This window comes from Amphibalanus amphitrite, unplaced genomic scaffold (genome assembly GCF_019059575.1).
Source record: "Amphibalanus amphitrite isolate SeventyFive unplaced genomic scaffold, NRLGWU_Aamphi_draft 000340F_arrow, whole genome shotgun sequence".
In the NCBI taxonomy this organism is placed as follows: domain Eukaryota; kingdom Metazoa; phylum Arthropoda; class Thecostraca; order Balanomorpha; family Balanidae; genus Amphibalanus; species Amphibalanus amphitrite.
Window position 1 is genome coordinate 269,275 of NW_024881835.1, and position 24,900 is coordinate 294,174.

The 24,900-nt window shown below is 48.0% G+C and overlaps 1 protein-coding gene across 3 annotated transcripts in view; it reads right to left on the reverse strand.

Annotated features, from left to right (window-relative positions):
* The window catches only part of LOC122388974 (uridine phosphorylase 1-like), a 39,239-nt gene extending 27,266 nt beyond the window's left edge, over window positions 1–11,973 (reverse strand). Inside the window, exon 1 of one of the 3 annotated variants that reach the window (XM_043380583.1) lies at window positions 11,955–11,973. The gene's annotated coding sequence lies outside the window, so the exon portion shown is untranslated. Of the gene's footprint in view, window positions 1–34; window positions 172–11,954 lie in introns of those variants that run through there. The other 2 variants (XM_043380581.1, XM_043380580.1) reach the window with 2 other exon arrangements.
* Between the last annotated feature and the right edge of the window lie 12,927 nt (window positions 11,974–24,900).

Sequence of the window (24,900 nt, forward strand, 5' to 3'; positions counted from 1 at the left end):
TTGAACGACTCGTTTAGATGCCGTTGAAACTTACTTGTTCTAATGATGGTTTTTCAGTAGATAGGTAATAAAAATCCACACCCCAGTTTGAGTTGCTGCTCGATCGCACTTTTTCCGGCCTACCTCCCCATCCAGGCGAGGCTCGGCACAGCCGCCGCCTCAGTGCCTCGGGCAGTGACCCGTTCAAAGGGGCTCCCAAACCGTCTGGTGATGTGGCTCTCAAACTGACACAGGCGAACAACACACTGCAATGTGGCGCCACCTATACGCCAGATTGAACGCCTGGCCGGTAAAATTGGCGGGACGCATGCGTGAAACTCAGTAGTACTGAGTGTTGTTAGTTCAAAAGCCGCCCCATTTGAGCCCGACCTCAGACCGGACGTTGTGTGGCTTACGAACGGACCTAAGATAGATTTTGATCACAGAGTCCGTAGATCTATCACAGATCACAGATTATCCGTTCGTAAGTCAACAACACGGTCCGGAACTTCTGCTGTACCAAGACACAAGGAAGAGCGAAGAGAGAGAAGCGCCCGACACGACCCGGAGGAGAAAACGTCACTCCAACTCTGACCGGACGTTGTTTGGCTTACGAACGGACCTAAGATAGATTTTGATCACAGAGTCCGTAGATCTATCACAGATCACAGATTATCCGTTCGTAAGTCAGCAACACGGTCCGGAACTTTTGCTGTACGGGACACGCCGCCTGCCGCACTCCCGTCTCCGAGATCAGCTACACCGAGACCAGCTAGAAGGCCAGCTTCAAGAAGGCCAGCTTCGAGAAGGTCAGCTTCAAGAAGGTCAGCTTCAAGAAGGCCAGCTTCAAGAAGCCCAGCTTCAAGAAGGCCAGCTTCAAGAAGGCCAGCTTCAAGAAGGCCAGCTTCAAGAAGGCCAGCTTCAAGAAGGCCAGCTTCAAGAAGGCCAGCTTCAAGAAGGCCAGCTACAAGAAGACCAGCTTCAAGAAGACCAGCTTCAAGAAGGCCAGCTACAAGAAGACCAGCTACAAGAAGACCAGCTACAAGAGGACCAGCTACAAGAGGACCAGCTACAAGAGGGCCAGCTACAGCAAGACCCAGCTAAACAGAGATTAGCTATATCGTGATCAACCGCTTCACTGAGACCTAGAGACATCGAGAACAGCTGCATCGCGACCAGCTGGCAGCTACACCTAGACCAGCTACACGACATACAGCTGCCAGCTGCAGCTTCAATGAACGTTCGTAGATTTATCACAGATCACAGATCGTCTGTTTGTAAGTCAACACCATCGCCATTCATCCATTCCTCTCTCCTGTCTCTCTCTCTCTCTCTCTCTCTCTCTCTCTCTCTCTCTCTCTCTCTCTCTCCATCTCTCCTCTCTCCATCCCTGCCGAATGCCGATTGTATTCATTCCTGCCGGGCATTCTTATTCACCACCCTTCCCCATTCCCCTCACAAAAAGGTCAAGAACAAGCACGTATATTTAATGCGCCAGATTGAGATGTTAAACCACGCTGTCACTCTGGTCTAGAACAGACAGCCTTTCAATACAAGCATTTTGTTTCAAATGCTGCCAAAGCCTTTCGCTCGCCACCCCAGCCAGCACCGACTAGTGTGAGGAGTTTCAGTTGAGCCGTTTAGCAAGCGACAAACAGGCCCGGCGAACGACAACCGAGTCCCATACCTACTTCTCACACGAAATGTAGTACAAAAATGCATGTCGCGTGCGCTACCCACAGCCCAACGACTGTGTGAAGTGAACACTGTATGGTTTACAAACCATGTGAGCACTGCTGATGCCAAGCCGGTCTGCTCTGCTCAGCGACGGGCAACGTACTCAGGCGGTTAAGCAGTAACAAAAAAAAATCGTCGAATTTTTGGCTCCAGGTGCCGAACTATTTGAGAGACGGGAAAAATTCAGGTATGGTGCCGTTAAGGCGCATGACTGGAGTTTAGCCATAGGAGCGGCGGAGACGACGGCAGCCGGCTGGCCGCTCTCGACGGTCTGCGCAGCTGGTAGCTTCATCTGGCTGGCGAGGAGCTGCTCCAGCATGGCGGCCTGCTGACTGCTGAGCCATGAGCGCCATCAGACGCTCCAGCTGCCAGCTGTATCCCATCACCGGTACGAGCGACCCGACACGGCGGGAAGTTCGATGTGTCTCGGAATCGGTGTCGCGCACAGGGTCGAGCACACTCGCGCTCATTGGTCTCACACACTATCATTGGTCTCACGATTGCACCACCGACCTCGCCATGTTCTGCCCAGACCGTCTGTGCGAAAACTCCTTGCCTCGCAGCACCCAGCCGCATTGACACCAGCGCCGCTCGGACGATACTGACCCCCGGCCGCTCAAGCGGCCGGTTCGCCTCACGGCCCGGCCGGTCAAGGTCACGGCTATGTCAGGACGCGTGGCTCAGGATACAACACATACATTTTGGCGGCGTCCCTGATGAATTGCCTCACTTCGGTGCCCAACATTGAGAACATCGTCTCTACGGCTTCTTGCTCTGAAAGGGACAATAGGACAAATATTGACGAGCACCAATTTTTCCAGCTATTTGTAAAGCCGTGATTTCGATCAATAAGCATTTCACATTTTTTCATGAGAGGCGGTGTACTTATCTTGCCTGATCTTGCCGACAAGGAACAATAAAAAGCCGGTGTGTGGCTCTTATAGAGAGAAGTGTGGCTATTCGGAGCACATAAGTGTTCTTTCGAACCCTGTGGGGCCCTTCTGAGTCGAAAATGCCAGCGTGGACCCTCAGCCGCCAATTGGCGTCGCAGGGCTCCTCGGGCCCGAGATCCGATGGGGGCACGTGCAGGGGGATGTCGTCCCGGTTCTCCCCATGTATTATTTGCCAATCAGCTTAACACTACCAGTGACGTCACTGGTGGATCACCAATCGGGGCCGGCCGGCCGGGCCCGTAGGAGGCCAAACGCAGACGTTTTCAGAAAAGCGTAAGCCGTATAGATACAGTCTTGGATGGAGTTTTGCTGTGATTCGGCTCTCAAAGAGTGCGTCAGCGGACCAGGACCAGGATAAAGGTCATAGTGAACCGGCATCTGATAAAATCCGCTGACGGCTTAGCAGCCGACTTCGACCCTTCGCCCTCGTAAAATACAAAAGCTTGCCGGTTATCAATCCACCTGCATCTCCTCATCTGCTTACTGCCTATATCGACCAGTTACTGCAGCCGTTTTGTAGCGGCTCACGGCCGATAACACGCCGGGCTTGCGCTAGCCGCCGGTGCTAAGCGCTAAACATTGAGTGTGCGTGGCCGACTGCCGCCCCGATGGCGCTGGCCCCCGGCACCGACACCGGCGCGGCGCCGCTGACCCATGGGGGGGGGGGGGATTGCTAGAGCCGGAATTGGGATAGAAGCCGGTATGGCATTCGGATGGAAACTCAGCGAGACTAAGGGATTGTGTTGTGCCTTCGGTAGGCCCCCCAAAATAACCGGTGTAGTGCCCTCAGGGCCGCCGGTTATGAAGCCTTTGGAGGCACTGGTGTGGGCCCTCAGAGGCATTGGTGTGGGGCCCCGGAGGTGCCGCTGTGGGCCCTCTGAGGTGCTAGTGTGTGGCCCTCAGAGGCGCCGGTGAGGGTCCTCACAGTTGCCATTGTGGGCCCTCAGAGACACTGCAGTGTGGGGTCATCTGACAGTCGGGTGTGGGACCCTTAGAGCTGCTGGCTCGAACCCTTTATAAGCCGACAGGGGCTCTCAGAGACCGACAAAGGGCCCTTAAGAGGTCTGCGGTGTCCTCAGGAGCCCTGTGGAGTCCTCAGAGACCAGCAAGGTACTCTCAGACGCCGGTGGGGGCCCTCAGAGTCGTCGGTGCGGGGCCCTCAAAAGTCACCGGTGAGTGGCCGTTCGATGCGAAGGTCCCGTCTTAGGCCGTCAGAGGCTCCGGCGTTGAGCCCTCAGAACCGCCGGTATATGGCCTTAAGAAGCACTGGTTTGGGCCCTTGGAACTTCATTCAGGGGTGTCGGTTGAACTCAGAGGTGGCAGTGTGGGGCCCTCAGCTGGGCACCGCTTTGGGGCTTTCACAGCCGCCGGGGAGGGCCCTCGCAGGCGCCGTTGTGGGGGCCTTCAACCATTGGTTTAGGGGGTCATCAGGCAGGCGTGTGTGGAACCCTTAGAGCTGCTGGTCCCTGATAGGCCGGTATGGCCTGATGCTGGTCCCTGATTCCCTGGTGCTGTGCTGGTCCCCTCAGAGGCCGCAAGTAGCCCTCAGAGGTCGCCAATGGGCCCTGAGAGGCCGGCAAGGGGCCCTCACATGCCGACAAGGAACAATAAAAAGCCGGTGTGTGGCTTTTATGGAGAGAAGTGTGGCTATTGTGTGGCTATTCGGAGCACATAAAGTGTTCTTTCGAGCCCTGTGGGGCCCTTCTGAGTCGAAAATGCCAGCGTGGACCCTCAGCCGCCAATTGGCGTCGCAGGGCCCATCGGGCCCGAGAGACCCCCTGATCCGATGGGGGCACGTTCCCCATGCCCCTCCCCCCCCCCCTCCGGGTGCAGATAGAGAATGCAATCGGCGGTGCGGGACACAACAATTGCAATCGTTCCTTCTCCCGTCGCGAGGTCGCCCATCCGACCCATATATCCCAAGATTGTCAACCCTGGGGCTCGGGTCGGCAATGTATCGGCAAGGAAATCAGCTTTAGGTGGGTAAAAAAGTTATTAAGAGTCATTAGTTGTCGTTATGTTCGGTAATAGCAACGATAAAGTGCCAAATGTACCCGACGTACGACTTGGAGCCGGGCGCCGCGCGGTATCCGCCAGTGACGTCACGCTAATGCTTAGCGACCGGTCCATTGGAAATCGCGGGATGATTCTACCTCTCTTATACGGCCTTGGGCACGTGCCCCCTGCCCCCCCCCCCCCCTCCGGGTGCAGATAGAGAACGCAATCGGCGGTGCGGGACACAACAATTGCAATCGTTCCTTCTCCCGTCGCGAGGTCGCCCATCCGACCAATATCCCAAGATTGTCAACCCTGGGGCTCGGGTCGGCAATGCATCGGCAAGGAAATCAGCTTTAGGAGGGTAAAAAAGTTATTAAGAGTCATTTGTTGTCGTTACGTTCAGTAATAACAACGATAAAGTGCCAAATGTACCAGACGTATGGCTTGGAGCCGGGCGCCGCGCGGTCTCCACCAGTGACGTCACGCTAATGCTTAGCGACCGGTCCATTGGAAATCGCGGGATGATTCTACCTCTCAATATACGGCCTTGGGACCCCCAAGCCAAAGGAGTCCATCCAACGAGAGCAGAGGGGCCCAACCCCGCCCTCGGGCCCAGCCGTCACCGACAAACAAAAGGCGAACCTCTTCATCAAGGAATACGCCGCGGTCTCCCGTATCAAACTGGACAAAAACGCTGACCGACAAATCAACAAAGAGGCTAGACGCGCCACCGGCCCCTGCCAATGCAACGGTCTGAAGACGGGACTATGCTCCCCTTTCTCCAGGAGAGAGCTCAGAACGCCATAGGCAAGCTGAAGCTAGGCAGCGCTCCCGGTCAGGACGAGGTGTCCAACGAGATGCTGAGACAACTGGGCCCGACGGCGGAGATGATGCTGCTCCACCTCCTGAACACATCATGGCGCTCCGGCGAAACCCCAGCAGCCTGGAGGCGAGCCACTATCGTACCAATCCTCAAGAAGGGGAAGCCCGCCAGCGCCCCCGGAAGCTACCGGTCCGTCTCCCTGCTCTCCTGCATCGGGAAACTCGCGGAGCGTCTGGCCCAACGGCGACTCCAAGCCTGGCTTGAAATCCACCACAAGATGGACCCTAACCAAGCCGGCTTCCGCAAAGGGCACAACACAAACGGTTCTGCGACACCTGAGCGAGCGTCATTTCAGATCCAAATTCAAGCGGGGGAATTTCGCGAAAAACAGCACAAGCAATATGAATCTCTGAACAAATGTTTGGTCATCATTATTGGCAAACAGCAAGGGGGGGGGAATCGAACCGCCGGAATTTTTTTTTAAGAAATGTGGCATTAAATTTGGAGCTTAATGTCTGAACTTTGAACGTGACATCCGCCATCCAGTTCCGGATAACCATGAAAAGTTCCGGAAACATTCGTTGTACGTCGCTCGCAAAATAAAAAATAAAAAATACACCGTTACGGGACGATGAAGTATTTCGCTGAAATGACAGTCGCTCAAACTGTAGTCGACGAAAAAGATGTCGCTGAAACATAGCTTTCGCTTGAATTGATAATCGCTATATTTGATAATCGCTCAATTTGATATTCGCTAAGCTGCCAGTCGCTGAAAATGGTTCGCTCAAATGACGTTCGCTCAAATGACACTCGCTTAACCCGCGCGGGGCTGGGGTCTCCAGCCGAACGCGCGGGGCTGGGGGGGTAAATTTTACCCCCCCCCTGTTATCTCCCGAACTAATGGTCCGATTTGGAAAATTCAAACGCCAATCGAAAGCTCTCATCACGAACTACTAAAAACATGTACTTAATTTAAAGTTTGAGGTCAAGGTCAAGGTCAGGTCAAGGGTACAAATTGCAAGTTTCTACAGTATCGGCCTTGCACCGTAGTTGCCGAAGAATGGAGTCATGGACTGAGACTGATCGCCCAAAACGTGTTCTTAGACTACCAAGACAATATTCGCTGCATGCAATGTCATTCAAAGGTCAAGGTCAAGGTCAGGTCAGGTCAGGTCAGGTCACCAAAAAACAAAATATAGAAAAAGGCATGTGCGACACATGTTTTATGGGTCATTTTACTCATAGAATTCAATAGGTACACTCAATAAGTGATATGGACCACCTCTGGATGAATTTCAGGTCGAGGTCAGGTCAAGGTCAGGTCAAGTGAGGTCAAATTTTGAAGTTGGTTGTTAAGGCCTAAAAAGGTGTCTATCTGATGCAGTTTTTCACGGCGAATCGAATGGTGCTATTTTTGTTTCCGTACGAGGTCTAGAACTTCCAAAAAAGTCATTTTTCAAAAAATTTGTGTGTCGTGACGTCATGAAATTTTGAATAACTCCCACATTTTTGAACCGATTCTTCTAAAATTTGGTATGTAGGTGCACATAGACCACTTCTCTGACATATATTCCGGTTTTTTCGATAGACTCAAAATTTTGGATTTTATAATGATTTTCCCAAAAAAGTCAGTTTTTTGAAAAAAATTAGGCCAAAATCCAAAATTTTCAAAAAACCGAGATAGCCATTTGATAGACAAAGGAAAATTACGTATAACCTTTTTTGTTACGTCTTGATTCCTTTAAAAATGAAGATGTTAGCGGCGTTTGAACTTTTGCCGTTTTTGAGGCGAAAATGGCGAACATGACGTCACTAAAACGTCAATTTCTCAAAAATTTTCCGACGGATTTCGCTCAAATTTTCAGGGAACGTGTCAAATTGATGTAAGAAAAGGTACTGAAAGTTTGGCGGCGCTGCGCGCCGCCGTTTTTGAGATATCGCAAAAATTCGCGAGGGGGGGTAAAATTTACCCCCCCCAGCCCCGCGCGGGTTAAGTCGCTCGCACCGAACACAAACGACCAACTGATCAAGATGACCCAAAGCATCTTCGGCGGTTTCGAGGCCAAAAGCCCTAACCGATCCGCCCTGGTGCTGCTGGACTTCAAGCGTGCCTATGACCGCGTGTGGCACGCGGGACTGGCCGCCAAGCTGGCCCGCCTGGGCACGCCCGCTTGCGTCATCAGGTGGATCATGGCCACGCTCCGCGACAGACGGGGACGGGTGCGGTGGGAGACATCCATCTCGGACAGCCGCCTGTTCCCCCAGGGCCTGGCCCACGGCTCCGTGCTGGCCCTCCTGCTCTGGAACATCTACGCCAGCGACATCCTCCCGCGGGCCCCACCCGGAGTACTCCGGGTGGGCATACTCTGTGTATGCGGATGATGTGGCCCTGTGGGCCACCGAACGGAAGCTGTCGCAGTGCGAGGCGACCCTCCAGCCAGCACTGGACGAAATCTCCGACTGGTGCACTCGGTGGAAAGTGCAGCTTTCGACATCGTAGTGCTCGGCTACCCCGTTCTCTCTGGACCCTCGCGAAGCCGGAGGAAAGGTACATCTCAAGCTGAGCCTTCAGAACCGACCCGTCAACCATGTCACCTACCCAAACTTTCTGGGACTCGAAGATGGACGGCGGCCTCACAGACTACCACCATTCGATGGAGGTCACTTTGGACTATATATCCTGTAATTTCTGTGCATATTGGTGAGTTCTTTTTTGTTGACTTTGGCCGTATGACCAAAAATATCAAATTTTCAAACCCGCGTACAAAAGTTTTGAAAATGCGTCATGGGTAGGCACTTGACCAAAAACTGCCTTAGGGCCTTGCAAACGTGTCATTGAAAGATGAAAGAGAACGGTGATTTACTTTGGGAGTTATTTGCCTTTAAGTCAGGCAGTGTTAACATTAGCGAGATAGGCATTTGAATATCAATGTGGCCGCTGTACCAAAAACGCAGATGTGTCATGAATAAGGACTACCACCATTCGATGGAGGTCACTTTGGACTATATATTATGTAATTTTTGTGCATTTTGGTGAGTTCTTTTTTAATGACTTTAGCCGTATCACCAAAAATGTCAAATTTTCAAACCCGCGTACAAAAGTTTTGAGAAGGCGTCATGAGTAGGCACTTGACCAAAAACTGCCTTAGGACCTTGCAAACGTGTCATTAAAAGATGAAAGAGAACGGTGATGCACTTTTGAAGTTATTGGCCTTTAAGTCAGGCAGTGTTAGCATTAGCGAGATAGGCATTTGAATATCAATGTGGCCGCTGTACCAAAAACGCAGAAGTGTCATGAAAAGGGAGTACCACCATTCGATGGAGACAATATTGGACTATATATCCTGTTATTTTGTGCATGTTGGTGAGTTCTTTTTTGTTGACCTTGGCCGTATGACAAAAAAATGTCAAATTTTGAAACCCGCGTACAAACGATTTGAGAAAGCGTCATTGGTAGGCACTTGACCAAAAACTGCCTTAGGGCCTTGCAAACGTGTCATTAAAAGATGAAAAAGAACGGTGATGTGCTTTTGAAGTTATTGGCCTTTAAGTCAGACAGTGTTAACATTAGCGAGATAGGCATTTGAATATAAAAATGGCTCCTGTACCAAAACGCAGAAGTGTCATGACTCATGAATAGCGACTACCAGCATTCGATAGAGGCTGCTTTGGACTATATATCCTGTAGTTTTGGTGTATATTGGTGAGTTTTTTAACCCGCGCCCTGCTGGGGGTCCTGGATTTCCACGCCCTGCTGGGGGGGGGGGGGTGTTTGAACACCCCCCCCCCCCCTTGTAACTCGGCTCCTGGGCCACGTAGCGATACGCGGAAGGCGGCGTTCGAAAGAGCGTCAAAAATAATGACGAAATCACTTCGGTCAATTTTTTGGTCAGGTCAAAGGTCAGGTCACCAGAGGTCATTGAAGGCAAAATTTCGCCGATTTCCAGGTCGAATGTCGAAAATTTCCAAGAAGCCAACGCATAACTCGGGAACCAATAGAGCTACAGCGCCGCCGAAAAGCGCATTCGATAGCCCTATTAACGCCCTTTCTGAGTAATTCTCTCAGATTTGACCTAACGTCAACGGTTTTGCCTGCAGGGGGCAAAAACTGCAAAAATAGCCGATTTTTTCGAAAACAGTTTTTCTGCAATAACTTCAGACCCAAGCCTTGTACGAGCTTACTTTTACCGGCATCGTGTTCCTCTCGTCAAGACGCATCGAATGAACTATAACTTGACCTTGAAAGGTCAACATGAAAATTTGACCTCAGGTCAAGGTCATGACCTGACCGGAAAGGGTCATGTTGCATATCAGTCGATCCGTATCGTCGAGCTGAACACATCTAAGGCGTTTTCATCGCTCTAGCATGCCTCTATCAAAAGTTATTTGCGAAAAACTGTTAGATACCATTCGTGACCTAAGATGACCTCAGGGCATAAACAAGGGTCACGGACACCATTTTCAAGTTCAGTGTGTCTAAACCACTTGTAATTCGGTGTTTGGGAGTGTTCATAATGTCTTTCATCCAAAAGAGGCGCATTTCAATTTTCTCCCATTGACTTATAATGGGGAGGTCGCAAAATTGACCTGACCTTAGGTCATCGATATCAAAATTCTGAGATATACATTTCGTACATGCTATTGCTCTTAGCAATCGCTGAAAGTTTCAAAGCGATCGGTCACTCGGTGTAGCTATGACAGACATTGAAAGTTTTTATGAGGTGAGGTCACTTTAAGTGACCTGGTGACCTGACCTTGAATGACCTTGGTCTGAAATTTTCACAACATGTGTAGAATTGATGTATGATAAGGTGTACCAAAAACGGCGGCGCTCCGCGCCGCCGTTTTTGAGATATTCGCGAAAAACCACAAGGGGGGTGTTCAAACACCCCCCCCAGCAGGGCGCGGGTTAATGACCTGCCACTATATGACCTTGAATGACCTTCAAAAGGAAAACAGGTATATCTCGTAAACTATTGAGTGTCATGCATTGGGATATATATTTTCAGAATCAGGGCTTTCCTGGCTACACGATGGTGGCCAAAACTTTGCATTTGGTGCTATTTTGATAGCCGAAGGGATAAAGCTGAAAAAACCTAAGGCCTAATCCAGTGAAGCTCGGTTTCCGATAGACTGATGTTGTCACTTTATTGTTCAAAGGGACCCTCCCACCTTCAAGAAAGTTAATGAATTGGCATGAAAGTGATGTCGCTCGGTTCAGAAAGAGCAAAAACGAATATCTACCAAATTTCATCGAAAAATATTCACCGGTTTTCAAGATATTAGACTTTTACTTTTGTTTACTTTTTGGGATCTCCGCTGTTCCTAGCGACTTTATTTGAAAGTGCGGCATTTGTTGCGCGCAAAGCAGCATATACCACCGCGTGCTACAAAACGTTTTAGTCAAACATTTAACGGACGTTCGAAAGCCTGATGACGTCATCAGATTCCCGTAATGGTTAAGAGATAGGGACCACGCTGGTCCCACCCTGCAAGTAAAGGGAAGAAATTTCTTGAACACCATAAAGCTGCGGGGGTTGCGACCAGGATAAATGGTGGTTTCTGAGCCTGGCCGCAAACTTGGCTATCTCAACTCAGGTCCCTTTAAACGACAAACGTTTACACCTAGGAAAGGCAGCTGACCATTGTTTTCAACTTCTTTGGTAAAACGTATTTTTGTATGTTGAAGGTTTAGGTAGGCTAAGAAGCTATCGATATGAGAGTGATCTTTGAAGATAATGAAGCAGTCATCAACGTACCTTCTGAAGTATGCGGGCCTAAATTCCAGAGGACAGTTTTCGAGCCATTTCTTTTCGTGGTAGCAGAGAAAGATATTAGCAAATGTGGGTCCAAGCGGAAGACCCATTCCCATTCCATCCGTCTGTTTGTAGAGTTTCTCATTGAACAAGAAATAGGAGTTGACAACGGCAGTTTCCAGTAGTGTTTTGAACAAGTTTTTTGCAATTGTGGACAAAACATCTTTCCCATTGAAGACGTAAGATATGCATGATGGTTTCCCGGACAGGAATATCTGTAAAAAGGCTTTTGACATCGAAACTGGCCATAACCAATAACCATGCTATCAGTAAGGCTAAATTTGACCACTTCGTCTGCGAACTGGTAGCTATTCTTGACGGTGAACTCATTTTAAGTGAATGGAGCAAGAATGGGAACAAGGTACTTGGCTAGCTTATATGTTGGGGTCTTACAAGCAGAGCATATTGGGCGGAGAGGGACCAGTAACTTATGCACCTTTGGTAGGCCATAAAGTATACCAGGGTGACTTCCTGAAACATGTAAATGGTCATATTCTTTTTCTGATATGTTGTAGATTGTTTCAGTTTGTTCAAGAGCCTGGTAACCTTTCCTTCTACTTTAAGTAGCACCTTGTGTACAGGTTCCTTGATTTCTTGAAACTTGGACTTGTCAGACAGCTTATGTCAGTATTCAGTAATCTTACTTACATAATCACTGCGGTCCAGAATCACCACACCTTCCCCTTATCTGGTCTCGTCACAACCAGGGAAGAATCTGAGGCGATTTCTGAATGTCCTTACGTGAAAACACAGCTGAGTCCGCCGCCTAAAAAGTCCGCCGCCGTCGGGGTTACGCCCGAAAACGCTCATTGCGGCGCCGTCGATTGACGCAGGAGTGAAATTTTCACGGCTCGTGGGTCACGTGATTCAACAGGTCGTATTAAATTTTGGGCACGATGTGGCCGGGGGTGCGCCCGTGGCGCGTGCTCACGTGGTGTGCCATAGGATTTACACTAGAATCGGCAACAGACTATTGCTCGGGAACGGTAAGGGCTACGGGGGTGAAATTTTCACGCCAAGTCGAGCGCGTGCACTCATTTGTCGTATTAAATTTTCGAGGGGGTGGGTTCAGCGGTGTGCACGTGATGGGGCCGCGACCGGCGCCGAGCAGAAGGCACGTGCTTTAGGCTCAGTTGTTCGCTTGCAAAACTGAGTGAAAAGAATTAGAGCCGGGAGGTCATTGAGCTTTGACAACGAAGGCCGACACTCGGCCCCCGCCGAAGTTAGTTGGTAGCACTGCTGCTCCACGGCGTACATTTCCTACCAGCCCATAGGGTTTACATGTTAAATGGCCTGTTTTCGGCGAGCGATATCTCGGTCAACCTTTGAAGGAATCAATGGTTCTTAGTCTCAAATGATAGATCAATGAATTTTCTTTCGACAATTCCTCTACCATTTTTCACGAAACCCAGCCGATCTTCTACGGCGTACAGGGTAAAGATTTCTCTGCACGCCAGCACCCGCGATCCGCCTCTCCGATCGTCGGCGCGCCGTCCTCGGTAGCGCAGTCGGTAGCGTATCGGGCTACGGATCCGAGGGTCGTGAGTTCGAATCCTGGGAGCGCCGCGTGATTTCGGCTAGATTTGCATGATGTAGATTCTTGCATAATCAATTATTAATAGCTAATTGAATTAATAGCTAAATTAATAGCAAAATTAATAGCTAATTTTGCGACCGATACCCCTCGAACCCGATTACGACTCGCTGACGAAGTTTTGTAATACAATTCGAAAGCTCCGACCCGAACGATTTCTTGTGGAGTAAAGTCCTTATTCACTTACCTATTAGCTAATTGAATGTATCTGCCCATTAATCGGCCCTTAAAACCTGTTATTTAAGAAATAAAAGAAATAAATGTCACGTGCGCGTCACGACTGCCAACCATAAGCGCTACCATATTCTAGTTTGAACTAACTTTTTGCTAGTCCCGACCACATATAGTAGGTTTTCTAGTAGTTATACTAGAAATTCCTACCAAAGTTCGTCCTACCCTTCACTCAATATACCCTGGCCGACACAAGGCACCGCTCGCCAAGTGGATTTGCCAGTAAATACAATTAATTTGTTTTTGCAATATCTCAGCTGTTCATTCTGGGAGATTTAGCTGAAACTTGGAATGTCGGTGGTAGTGTATGGTAGGGTAGGGTAGGGTAGGGTAGGGTAGGGGTAGTGTAGGGTAGTGTAGGGGTACGGTAGGGTACGGTAGGGTAGGGTAGTGTAAGGGTAGGGTAGGGGTAGGGTAGGGTAGTGTAAGGGTAGGTAGTGTAGGGTAGGGTTGAATTGAGTAACATCCTAGCTTACAAAGGGCTCGAACAACTCGCATGCATAACCATCATACTTTACAGTCCAATTAAAAGCAGTTACCCAGTTCTACACAAACAATACCTACCAATAAAAATGCAAGTTCTACACCCAAACTAATGCATCCGTTAATCATACGTATCAAAACATTCAGTTATCGCGTAAACCTGTACCTCTACACTCTGCAGTGTCTTCGAACCACGAGTGTTTTACCAAATATGTCTCGAACTTTTCAACAAAGTTGTGATTTTATCGAAGTGTGTCAAGCCAACTCATTTGAACCGCCTTGTCATGTCACATGGTTTTGCTCTTTACTTCACTGAAGATGATTTTTCTAACAATTGAAACCGGTCTGAAATGAATACATCTAATGATTAACTCTACCACTTACCTGATAATAAATCAAGGCTTATGAGAATCGTGAGTAGGGTTTGGAAAAGCAGGGAAAAGGATCGCGTGACTAGCGTCCCAACCTTATCTGTAAGAATCTTGCGCAGGGGTAATTTACATATGTGAGGCAGGATCGCGCTCTGTCGCGAGCGCTATGTCGTGAAATGCTTTGGATGGTGTTTTGAGGGCCCCATCAACAAACCCCTTTTACTCGATCAGACAGTAGCTTTCGGTGAGGTCGACGGGAGGCGTGGTGGTAGTCAGTGCGGCAATGCAAACGTCAGAGCCAATGATTTGTGATGCCCTTTTCACTGCCCACCCGGCAATGTAGCACACAGCATTGCGGATTGAAGGAGCCAGAGGAGCTGCATCGTCGATATCGCTTACAAGAAAGAGGAGCGATTCATCACCAGACACCTCAGACTCGTTCACAAGAGCAGCTGCTTCAGAATCGCCATGACCAACAGTGACGATGCAGGTTGGATGTAGTGCCGTTACGTTGCTTTTGGCACCCGTTTAAACGTCAGACCTTCGGATCAGCTGTCTCTTACCTGGTTCTCTTACCTGGTTGGGTTCCCATTTGTGTCGGAAAAAAAAGGCAAGGTGGAAGGACCGAAAGGAATTGGAAGGAACCCTGAATGCCAGACGCGCCAGCCCAGTTGTGATATTCTTGACCATTAGTCCTGGGAGTTTTAACTGGTATTGTGCGTCTTCCACAAGCTCGTCAGATGAACACAGTCACATTTCTACACGCTTAGCTACGAGGAAGTAACCTACATACCTATAACTACTTACAAAATCAGCACTGCTCATCCTCAATCATATCTGAACAGGCTATTACGTGCATGTACCTCAATCATTTTCTTAAAGCTAGCTATGTTAGGTGCACGGACAGCATCCTCAGGCAGTGAGTTCCAAACAGCAATGCATCTGACAGAGAAAAAGCGCTTTCTAGTGTCTGTGTGGGTGAGAGTGGGGAAAATCCTAAAGCAGTGACCCCTAGTCCGCTCCTGTGGAGGGCGGTCGAACAGGTCATCTGGACTCAGGCACGATCTACCGTTAAACAGCTTCCAACATTGTATCAAGTCCGCACGAATGAGCCTCCCTTGGACAGAATACAGGTTCAAGGACTGTAGGCGATCTGCATAGCTTAATCCATTCATTCCATCCACTCGCTTTGTCCACTTCCTCTAAACATTTTCTAAGACCCGCAAGTCTTTCAGATAACCTGTATGCCACAAGCATGAACAGTATTCTATAACAGGTCGGATATGAGTAGTGAGCAAGAACAACATAAATGCGCGAGACCTGCAAACGGTAGACTTAAGAAAACTATGGGCCAGACCGCTAGCCTTGTGTGCAACAGTCCTAATGTGCTCGTGAAATTTAAGCTGCGAGTCGACAGTAACACCAAGATCAGAGTGAGAATCTACATGTGGGATTTGCTGTCCATCAAGGAAGTACACCGGTGAAGGCAAGTTAGAGCGGGGCCTCGCAAAGCGGAGAACTGCACATTTCTTTGGGTTCATTTTCAGACACCACGATGCTGCTGTGGTTTGCAGTGTATCAATGTCTTTTTGTACTTGGGCAGAGGATAACACTGGTGAGGTTCCTGGGGCATGTTTCACACAGGCATAAAGTTTCAGGTCATCTGCAAAAATTTATATTCACTTCTTAGCTGTGATGCTACGCCGTCAATATAAACCAGGAACAACAGGGGCCCAAGGACAGAGCCCTGCGGTACACCACTGCTGACAACCCTAGGTTGGCTTATCATGTCCTTCACACACACCTGCATCTGTCTGCCCTGGAGAAATGAACGTATCCAGTCAATGAGAGCACCTGTCAAACCAATCGATCTCAGTTTGGTTATCATGAGATCGTGGCAGACGACATCGAACGCCTTACTGAAATCGAAGAGAATGACGTCAGTCACGCCACCAAGGTCCGTGTTTTTAGACACTGTGTTATAAGCTAGGAGCAGCTGGTCCATTGTACTCCTGCCAGTCCTGAAACCGAATTGGTTTGAGGTCAGCAGTGAGTTCGTTTCCAGGTAATTACGTATCTGCGTGCAAATCAGGCGTTCCATCGTTTTGCACACAACAGACGTCAGACTGATAGGTCTATAGTTTAGTGGATCAAACCTGGAGCCCTTCTTGAAAATAGGTATCTGTCGCCATACCTGAGTGAACTGCAGAGTGCAGAGCTGTTGGGCTGTTGCTCCAGTCATCCATCCTTTGCACGCTCCCGAAGAATAATTCGAGGTGATCCTGGGAGAACTTGTACGATAGGACGTACATACACTGAGAAAAAAAATATTCCCCTGGAACACCTTTAAGGGTGTGTACCAAACTGCACCTCGCTGGGGTGTCAGACGGGTGTCACTTTTGACACCAATACAGGTGTCATTGGGAATGAAACACCGGGTGTCTGACACCCTTTTGGGTGCACACCCAAAAGGGTGTCAGACGACCGGTGTTTGATTCCCAATGACACCTGTATTGGTGTCAAAAGTGACACCCGTCTGACACCCCAGCGAGGTGCAGTTTGGTACACACCCTTAAAGGTGTTAAGAGAGTGTCCATTGGATGCCAAAAAAGGTGTCGACACATTCTTACATTTATTGGTTCAAACAGGCATATCGCATACATGCATGGCATTCCTATCTTGTATACAGCAACAAACTATAAAGTAGTCCTTTGCGAACCTGGACTCAAACACCCTCCCATTACTATTCAAGACACTGGTGAGACCGCTGTTGGAGTATGGGGACCGTTTAGTAAGCTGGATCAGAAGAAGGTTGAGCGGGTGCAACGAAGAGCTACTCGCCTGGTAAGTACAAACTGTCCGACAACTGTCTTCGCTATACTACAGACGCCAACGGGGAGATATGATAGCTGTCTACCAGATTCTGCATGGTGGCATGGCGGTCCCCACCGAGAAGCTGCTCACCAGATCAACTTCAGGAAGAACAAGAGGCCATGAGTGGAAACTGGTGAAACCGCGGGCCACGACGTTCATCCGAAGACACTCTTTCAGTACACGCGTTATTAACCCATGGAATGCTCTCCCGCAAGCAGTCGTATCAGCTACGTCAGTCAACCAATTCAAGACCAGGCTGGATGCCCACTGGGCTGACATCATGCAAAGCCTACCCACCTAAACCCGATCTTATCCAACCTGAGGCTGACTGTCCATAAGCACTGGGAGCTCGCTGAGACCGGGCCCCACAGGCCAAATTGGCCTCCCACAACCCGTATACCGTAAGGTAAGGTAAGTAAGGTTTTAGTGGTAAAAACAGGGAGTTGATTTTTCCTCCATTGACTTATAATGGGGAGGTCGCGAAATTGACCTGACCTTAGGTCATCGATATCAAAATTCCGAGGTATACAAATTGTAGCTACTATTGACCTTATAACATCCTGCGACTTTCAAAGGCCTCCGACATCTACTGTAGCTCTGGCACGGTGACAAAGTTGCAAAAAAGTAACGAGGTTGGGTCATTCAAAGTGACCTGGTGACCTGACCTTAAAAGTTAGGAAGTTCAAACTTGCACACCATGTGTAAAATTGATAAGAGAATAGTCGTACAAAATTTCGCAGCACTACGCGCCGCGGTTTTCCCCCGCTATTCGCGAAAAACCTCAAGGGGGGGGGGGGGGGGGGGCCGTCCGTGCGCGTGTTAATGTTTGTTGCACTGTGGAGTTTGCAAATATATCGTTTCTGAAACAGTTTTGCGTGTCTAATTAGATACATGATTTGCCGCTTGTGCAAGGTGAAATGCTGTTTAGATTCGATGGATTATTGTTTTACTGAGAACATAATAATTTATCAAGTTAAATGAAGCACATTCAAAGCGACGATTTATCCTGGGTCACGAACATTTTTCTGGGTCACGGTGAAAACTCCTCTGGGTCACAGTTTTTCTGGGTCACGGACCATTTTACGCGCATGCGCAATGGCATTTTTGAATATTTTCAACTGTGAACAGCCTAGGGTGTATGGTTTATGAAAAGGTAATGATTTCTAGGAAATCAATTGTGGGACTAATATCGACCCAAATCTCCACGAATTTTGCCCTGTACCCATATATCGTATGACATGTTTTGCAATGATAATTTAAGACCTGCAACACCTAACAATAATGCCTCGCAGCTTCCTAATTGATGTTTATTTCAAAGTTCCCTCCTATTGCGCTAAGATAATTCAGTGTTCTATATGCATGCCTATTTTGAATATCCCGCACTAAGCACTTGTTCACTTTGAGGTACTTTTAAGCGCCGTGTTATATCACTACTGCCTCTGATTTGTGTCAAATTAACCCGCGCCCTGGTGGGGTCTGTTTATAACGCGACCTGGTGGGGGGGGGCTATTTTTTGCCCCCCCCCTCGTATCTCCGAAACTACTGGACGGATCCGCAAAATGCAAACGGCGTTCGAAAGGCCTGTCAAATTTGTCGAAGGAAACCAAATTTCATTGACCTCGGGGTCAACGATGACGTCACAGGTCAGGTCAAAGATGAAATGTTTCACCGTTCACGGGTCTTCTAGGGAATGCGCTATAACACCGAGGAAAACGCATTTTGTCGAGAATCAGCGGTAGGGCGTCAGTTGCCTAGTAGATATGTTGCTATTAGAGGTCACTGGCAATACCAGGTCAGTTCACAGGTCAGGTCACCAAGGGTCACAGGTCAGGTCACATGAGCCCGACTTTACTAAGGTTGTGTGATGCATGTTTTATGGCCAATTTTTCATTTCCAACTCAATGGTGTTGGTTATAAGACTATCAGGTACGGTTTAGGTCACTTTCTGGTGAAGTTCAGGTCAAGGTCAGGCCAAAAAAGGTCAAATTTTTAAGTTGACAGTTTTGCATAAAATGGGTATTGATTCGATGCAGCTCGTCACGGGGAGTCTAATGGTGGTCTTTGTTTTGCGCTACGGGGTCTAGAATTGCTAAAAATTGAGTTTGAAAATTTGACGTCATCAATTTTGAAGTTTTTTCGCTATAACTTCGCCAAAAAAAGAGGTATCGATCTCAAATTTGGCATGTGGATGGAAGGCTGTAAGGACTATCACATATATTCCGGTTTTTGCGAAATTCAAAAAACTTTTTGGATTTTTCGATTATTATATCCAAAAAATCTATTTTTTGATTTTTGGGGGTCAAAATCCAAAAATTTCAAAAATCCGAGATAGCAGTTTTGTAGCCCTGTCTAATTTACAGCTTTTATGTCTTTATCATTTTTCTGTATTTGCAAAGCTATAGGCCTGACAGCTCTTCCCGCAAAACCCTTTTTTGGGTCGAAAACGGCAGAACATGACGTCACTCTGACGTCATTTCCGGCCAACCTTTCATAGCCTTTGGAAAAATGTTTGGTCACAATGTGTAAAATTGATGTCCGGGAGGGTACTGAAAGTTTGGTGAGGATCGGCGCAGCGGTTCTGGAGATATATCGAAAAGTCTGGAGGGGGGCAAAAAATAGCCCCCCCCCCACCAGGTCGCGGGTTAAACTTTGTAACGCATGGTGACAATGAAATGGCTCAAATTGTCCAACATTTCTTTCAGAGTGTCTTTGTCGACGAAGACAAGACAAGAATCCCAAACCCAACACCACGGGTGGATGATGAGACAAACTTTATAAATGATGTGACCATTACTCCAGACTTGGTCTTCAAGGAACTGAGGAGGCTTGACCCCCAGAAGGCCGCTGGACCCGATGACATCAAGCCAATTGTGCTCAAGAACTGTGCCAGATCACTGACATCTCCATTATGTGCTATATTCAGGAAAAGCATAGACGAGGGCAGGCTGCCAGAAGACTGGAAAAATGCCAAAATTACTCCAATATTCAAGAAGGGATGTAGGAGCAAGGCTTGCAATTATCGACCAGTGAGTCTGACCAGTCAAGTTTGCAAGGTACTTGAGAGGATCATCCGAGCTCAACTGACGCAACATATGGAACTCAACAACTTGCTCAGTGAACACCAACATGGCTTCACCACCCAGAAATCGTGTCAATCAAACTTGCTAGAGACCTTTGAGGAGTGGACCGAGGCACTGAAAAACGACCTGAATCTTGATTACGGAGCGGGCGAAGCGAGCGGAGTCTTACGTAGAATAACGGAAATTTCTGAGTATGAGCGGCCGGCCGGCCGGCCGGCCGTGGTCACGCTTCTACGACGCTTATATCTCAGCAACCACTTGACCGATTTACATGCGGTAATTTTTGTAGGGTAGCTTCATTCCTTCTACCAAGTATTGGACTATACCCGATACATGTGGGTGACCCCTTATGCACGTGCCACGTGCAAAACGAAGAGGTGTCACTTTTGTAATAGTTGCAATATCTCGGTAACTACTGGGCCGATTGCGCTGAAAGTTGGCATGTAGGTAGGCACCCATTAGGTAATGCATATCCATGTGCCAGAGTTGGGGTGCTGCTGCACGTGCGCACGTGCAGGGGTCGATTCCAGATCTCGAGAACGGCTGGACCGATTGCGCTCAAATTTGGTACACAGTTAGGGACCGGTTAGTAGGGTGCCGTGCAAAAGTCAGTCGGGACCCATTTTGCACGTGCGCACGTGCAGGGTATCGCTTCCAGATCTCAAGAACGGCTGGACCGATGGCGCTCAAATTTGGCACATCGCTAGAGACCGGTTAGTAGGGTGCCGTGCACAAGTCAGTTGGAGGTACCCCTCGAAATTTCGCACGTGCAAAGCTCACCCTCTCGCTCGCTCCGTTAGTCGCCCCAAAAGGCGTTATACTGGTATAGTATTCCTGGACTTTAAAAAGGTATTTGACACAGTCCCCCACGAAAGACTGCTCATGAAGCTGAAAAGCTATGGTATAGCTGGCAAGATCTCCGATTGGATAAGGGACTTCCTACGAGACCGCAGACAGCAGGTATGTGTCAGCGAGGGACTATCTGAATGGGCTCAAGTCAAGAGTGGGGTGCCCCAAGGTTCTGTGATCGGACCAATGCTATTCCTCCTATATGTGAACGAGCTACCAGAACTAGTAAAAAGCGGTATCAAACTCTTTGCTGATGATACAAAAGTCTATCGGACCATCAAGGGGGATGAGGACATGAAGGCACTGCAGGATGACCTAGACGTACTGTCCAGATGGTCCGAGGATTGGATGCTCCAGTTCAATGTGGACAAATGCAAGGTGATGCATTGTGGTCGAACGAACCAAAGGGCCAGCTACACCCTAACTCAGGATGGACTTATACACCAATTGAAGACAACAGAACAGGAGAAAGACTTGGGAGTGTTAGTGGAGAGCAACTTGAAACCAACATTGCACTGTCATCAGGCGGCCAACAAAGCAGCAGCGGCACTTAGAAGGATGAAAAGAGCTTTTGTCAATTTTGACAGAAACAGCTTCAAGGTGTTATACACAACATATGTGCGGCCTCACCTAGAATACTGATGCAAGCAGTTGGTCCCTACATGGCCCAAGACTTCAAAGAACTCGACAAGATCCAGCGCAGAGCAACCAAATTGGTACGAGGGCTGAAGAATGTACCCTACGAGGAGCGACTAGAGCGGCTGAAGATATATGACATGAAAAAGAGGTTACGAAGAGGGGATCTGATACTGCTTTTCAAAATCATGAAAGGGATGACTAGACTCTATTTCAACAAGTTCTTCGAAGAAAACACAGATGAACGAACAAGAGGACATAGCAAGAAACTTAAAGTAAAGAGAGCCAGACACAAACCGAGAGCAATGACCTTCTCAAGACGCAGTGTGCAGCACTGGAACTCTCTGCCGCAAGCGACCGACTAGCGACCGTTGCATTACCCCGTGCTAAGCTTCTAGCATGTAATTTGTTCTTGGAAGGCCATCCAGAGCCCTCTCCAGAACATTCCACATGTGCGGAGGGAAGTATGGATTATGTCGCCGATCCTTCTGAGGAAACTGAATGAATTTTAAAATTATTGAATGTTTTGCCTGTAGCGACTAGCGACCGTTGCATAGCTTTTGAAATCTTCATTTGAAAAGGTCATACCCCGTGCTAAGCTTCTAGCATGTGATTTGTTCTTGGAAGGCCATCCAGAGCCCTCTCCAGAACATTCCACATGTGCGGAAGGAAGTATGGATTATGTCGCCGATCCTTCTGAGGAAACTGAATGAATTTTAAAATTGTTGAATGTTTTGCCTGTAGCGACTAGCGACCGTTGCATAGCTTTTGAAATCTTCATTTGAAAAGGTCATACCACGTGCTAAGCTTCTAGCATGTGATTTGTTCTTGGAAGGCCATCCAGAGCCCTCTCCAGAACATTCCACATGTGCGGAGGGAAGTATGGATTATGTCGCCGATTTCTCTGCTGCCATCCGATGTAAGTATCTTCAAGCATGCCTCCCAAAAGAATACCTGAACCTGAATGATATTCGAAATTGTCCGCGATCGCTTTGCAACTGGTCGCTGTTTCGCTATAAAGAAATATACCAACAGTCGCTATTTCACGCTGTCGCTCTATAACCCGTCGCCCTTTTACTTTTCGCCCCAGTGGGGGGGGGGGAGCATATCGACACCTTTTTAAACCCCACATCTGCTCTCCCGTGAATTTCCGGGAGGCACGAAAGATCTCCTTTTAAAAGTGTCCAACCGTCCGATCCTGATCAAATATGTGTGTTCGTAGGCCTGTTCTGGTATTGCTTTATCTGCCAAGACAGACAAACTTGAGAAAAATCGAGTAATTGTACCTTTTTTTGAAGGTCTCTAACCAACTTGTCTGAAATTCACCGGAGAACAAATGTGGGGTTTAAAAAAAGGTGTCGATATGTTACCACCCTGTCGCGTTTTTTGCGTGTGAATAAAAAACCGCGGCGCGTAGCGCCGCGCCGCTTAAAGTAGCTTTTTGTACATCAATTTTGGACAATGTGTGAAATTTTTGACCCCAGGTCATGTCAGGTCAGGTCACCAGGTCAAGTTAACTGACCAAGCCTAAAAGAAAGTTTGCAATCATGTGTAGTAGAGTTGCAAAATTTCCCTACCGCACTACCGGCATGCCGGTAATTTTTCACTACCGCAGGTTTTTTCGTGGTATCTGGCATGTCTCGCCGGTAGCATGCCGGTATTTTTGATTTTGCACAAAAAATTATCAGCATATGATTCAAACTTTGCACACTAAGAGGCTATTGAATTGTAATAAGTTGGACAATGGGTGGCTGTTGGGTGGGGCGGTTACTGAAATTGCCAAAATGTGGCATCTCATGAAGGGGTAAGCCAGAATCAAGAATGCAGGTTTTTTAGTATGCCGGTAATTTGACGGTTTTTTTTTTTTTTTGCTTGGGGCGTGGTAGCATGCCGGTATCCCAGAAAATGTTTGTGGGGCGGGGCGGTGCCGGTAGCAGCCCATTGGGAAAACTTTGCAACTCTAATGTGTAGCCTGCAGTGTTTGTCAGAGTAGTTTTAAACTTGGTGGATTGCATGATGTTATTGGCGCCTACAATTTGTATATCTCGGATTTTTATATCCGTGACCTAAGGTCAGGTCAGTGGCGTGACCTTTCCATTATAAGTCAATGGAGAAAAACGAAAATGCCTCTAGATCCGTGTATACACATAGGAACAGTCCAAATATTTCAGAATCACAATGATTTGGACCACCCGTGACGACCAAGGTGTGCTTTTTGCTGATAGCCTCTAGAAAGGTCATCCGAGGTCATTTGAGGCTACAAACATATTTTTGCCAATATCTCTCGATTGGAAAGAGATAGAACGCTGGGGATATCCTCATTGTGTTTGTCTTGCCGAGACGCATCGACTGATAGGCAACATGGCATTTTCCGGTCAGTTCATGACCTTCACCTGAGGTCAAATTTTCAAGTTGATTTTTCAAGGTTATTTCATTCGACGCGTCTCGGCGAGAGGAACATGATTCTGGCAATAGCAATGTCGTGACTATTTTAAGTCAAAAGTTATTGTCGAAAAACACTTTTCGTTAAAACAGCTATTTTTGGAGTTTCTACCCCCTGGAGGCTAAACCGTTGACCTGAGGTCATTTTTGATGATGACCTTTTCAAATGAAGATTTCAAAAGCTATCGATTGCTTTTCAAATCGTTTTTCTAGCTATCATAGTTCCTGAGATAATGGCATGTTTTCTGAAAAATATAATGACTATTCGCAAATTTTGACCTTTGATGACCTCTAGTGACCCCAATATTGCTCTAAGATGAAAAATGACTAAAATACTTTCAAACTTACGCATCGATAGCTATCGACTGCTTTTACTGCGTCTTTCTAGCCCTCTTAAATTTTTAGTTCGAGGTGGGTGGTAACACTATATGCCCCCCCCCCTCAATGTACTGCCCCCGTCTTAGCATGCCTGAATCCGCCTATGCTTAACGAAAACGTGTATTTTGTGCTCACGTTGCATATTTTACATGATATATGACATCATGCCATAAGACACATGACATACCATGACAAAAACTCAAAACATCATTCCTAGTTAGGTTACCTGAATCCGCCTATGATTTTTGAAATATCCAAAATGCCGTAATATTATGATAGACCAGTTCATGAAGAAGGGTCCCCTGAAGTTCTATCAATCGATGAGAGCGATCGAATTCTTATCTCAACTGGCGCATCCTTTGATCCTGGGTTCCCTGGCCTTGACTATCCTTAGGGCTGTCAGGCTTGGTGAACCCTACCAGGTGAGAAAACCAGGTGAGAATGGCGTTTTTCCCATTAAGATAGGATATTAAGTTTTCGGGATATCAAGGGGCCGAATCGCCCCCCCCCCCCCCCACCAGTTAACGTAGTCCAGAAAGAAAGCCCACCAGTAATAGGGTTAAAACGTCGCGGTTAGCTCTCCGTCGTGGGAACTTGTCTCATACGCCTTGCGTATCACTTTACAAAGAGTTCAGCCGCTTGAATGTAGGTATTTT